This window comes from Cynara cardunculus, unplaced genomic scaffold (assembly GCF_001531365.2).
Source record: "Cynara cardunculus var. scolymus isolate 2C unplaced genomic scaffold, CcrdV1 Un_Scaffold_2180, whole genome shotgun sequence".
Classification (NCBI taxonomy): domain Eukaryota; kingdom Viridiplantae; phylum Streptophyta; class Magnoliopsida; order Asterales; family Asteraceae; genus Cynara; species Cynara cardunculus.
Window position 1 is genome coordinate 24,996 of NW_020201007.1, and position 2,506 is coordinate 27,501.

Genomic DNA, 2,506 nt, shown 5'->3' on the forward strand with positions numbered 1-2,506 from the left:
ATTTAATGAATAAATAAATCGATAATCAAATAAAAAAGAAAATATATTAAAGTTTGATGCTAGATAAATAAGTAACGATGCATCCACATAAATAATAATAATAATAAAAAGGTCATAAGGTTTTCTAATCTCGGTTAAAAGTAAGTTAAAGAAAATCTAAAATTTATTGCACTTATTTATGGCCTAACTTAAGTGACTACCAACCCAGTAAAGAAAAATCTAAATTTCAGATGATATGTATGTAATTATCATATATTGAAAAAGAAGAAAACAGTAAGCATATAAAACAGTTAATAATTGTGTCTATTAATAGTTAACAATTGTGTCTATTAAGTGCTTGTGTAATTTCTACAGAATATAAAACAAATACGTGAATTGGTATTGCATAAGATTGGCAAAGGTAGCAAAAGATTTATTCTAAAGTATAATAAGGTGATCTTTTAAAGCTTAAAACATATACGAGTTACCTCAAATGTCGGATTTTAGCTTCACTTCTCGATTAAATTCGTGCTATGGAGCATACGTGCTGATAACGTGTTATAGAATAACTGAAAAGGAACAACAATAAAATTGAGAGAAGGAATATGTAATTCTCATTAATCATAAACCCTTTTTATAGGGATGAGTTACAAGTAGATAACTACGAGATATTTCACTTCTAATTTAACTATGATATCTCTATCTCTATCTCTATCATTATATCATTTAGACGATGACACACTTATCATACAACAAATCTCAATTAACTTTAGAGTGAATTGCATGTTTGGTCCTTATAGTTTGTTTAAAGACTGATATGTTCCTCATAACTATTGCTAACTGACGTTCTTAACTTTAAGAAGCATGACTGTTATAAAATTGAAAAATTAAGGACCAACAATGTAGATAGTTTGTTTTAAGAACCACTACAGGTGTACTCGTGCAATGCAGCGATACATCTTGATTTTATGTTTTCTCTTATTCTTTGTTTTTGTCGATTTTATAATACAGTTTTGTGTAATTTTGAGAAAACGATAATGTTTTTATGTTTGAATAAAAAATAAATTTGAAGACCCATAATTTTTTTAAAAAGTATATCGATATTATTAGGGGTGGCAATGGGTCAGGTTGGGTTGGGTTCGGGTTCAACCCATTTATTAAACAGGTTAAAAATCTCAACCCAACCCAACCTAACATGTTGGGTTAATGGGTTGACAACGGGTTGACCTGTTTACGATTTTCTTAACCCAACCTGTTAAATAAATGGGTTGAACCTAGGTTGACCTATTTAATTTTAAAATTTTAAATAAAAAAAGAACTAGACTATTTAACTTTTTTGAATAAAACATAACATAACCAGAAATACAACCAAATTGTTTAAATTCTGAATAAAACACACCCACAACAAATATATTGTTCAAAATAAGTTAAATTTTTTTAAATTCTAAGTAACTCGACTTCCACTTTCATCAACCCCAATTTCACTCTCGGTATTACTTTCTTCTTGATCTTCTATCTTCTCTGTCATGATTGTTCCAGATAGCGCCTCAAGATGCGCTTTCATTTGTACTACGTAAATAAATTAAATTATTAACTTAGTTATAGCCTTATAGCAAATACATGGTTTTATACGATAAGAGGAAATATACAAATAATAAATTAGAACAAACCTTCTCCATATACCCAATCTCTTAGACAAATAATAGCCTCAACTGTAGAAGACTTCAATGAACTTCTATAAGCATTGAATGATTGAAAACGAAGAGTCATCATGAAACTTGGGCCAATATTTAAGAAGAAACAAAATAAAAATAAAATAGATATAATATTAAGAATAAAATAAATGTATATAATATTTTAAACGGGTTGAAAACATGTCAAAAAATTCAACCCAACCCAACCCATTTATTTAAATGGGTTAGACGGGTTGACCCATTTATTTAAATGGATTGAAAATCTCAACCCAACCTGCTAATTCTGGGTTGGGTTAGGGTTGGATTAATGGGTTGGATCATTTTTTGCCACCCCTAGGTATTATTATCAAATTAATAATTTAAAGTTGTCATTTTTTTATAATTTGATTAATTCAAAAAAAATTATAATTTAATTTAGGTTTAATAACGATGTAATTTATTTTAGGTTTAATAATGTAATTTTTTTTTTCAATAAACATACTAATTAAGTATTATGTTATCCTAATTATATTTTTAATAACTATGTATTTAAAATGACATGTTTATCTTGTTTTTTATTAGGCTTATCAGTTAGTTGTATGAATTTAAACATGCAACTATAAAAAGTTGTACTCATGCACCATTTAATTATAATCTTGAATTGTAATTAATATGCATAAATAAGCGATACTTGATGCATAAAACATGGTTTTAAGAGAGAAAATCACCAAAATAGTTGGTTTATACGTATTATATTAACAAAATAGCCACTTTTTAGACTTTTTTTTTCACAAAATAGCCATTAGGATTGCCCTCGGGTGCGTTTTGATCATATGGGGGCGACTTGACCCCTA